The sequence below is a fragment of the Chaetura pelagica genome, unplaced genomic scaffold (assembly GCF_000747805.2).
Source record: "Chaetura pelagica isolate M959 unplaced genomic scaffold, ChaPel_1.0 scaffold147, whole genome shotgun sequence".
In the NCBI taxonomy this organism is placed as follows: Eukaryota; Metazoa; Chordata; class Aves; order Apodiformes; family Apodidae; genus Chaetura; species Chaetura pelagica.
The window spans coordinates 2,941,671-2,942,218 of record NW_009954194.1 but is presented as its reverse complement, the minus strand read 5'-3'; positions in this window follow the sequence as shown (position 1 = coordinate 2,942,218).

Below are 548 nucleotides of genomic sequence, written 5' to 3'. Positions count from 1 at the left end.
ATTGAGGAAAACACACTGGGCTCTATGTGGAAGCACTGGCTGCTTTGGTGGAATGTAGGACTGTGCCTGGTCCTGATTGCTGCGCTCTGCTGGCGTATCAGAAAAAGGAAGCTTCACCGTGACAGCTCCAGTGAGCAGGACAGCTCCAGTAGCGAGGAGGAGGAGGAGGACGATGAGGATGAGGATGAGGATGAGGAGGAAGACGTCTATGGTGTGCACCATGTTGACAGGTCTCTGTCTGTGGCCACCCCACTGCCAATGCAGGGCCTGCCCGATGCATGCAAGGTGCTGAAGAAGCTGGTGGGTGACCTCCTTGATGTCTGCAGCGTGCTGTGCATGAGGACCTGCATGCCTCAGATGCAGCCTGCCTTTGGGCTTGACAACGCTGATGAAGTCTGGAGTGTTGAGGAGAACAACATCATGTACCGCCTGCCCGTCTTCCTGCAGCCGCCTCCTGGGCACTCTTTCAGCCTGGAGCTGGACACCTCGGGGCAGCTACCAGCAAGGCGCTCCAGCCTCCGTGTGCTGCTGGAGTGCACGTGTCGGAG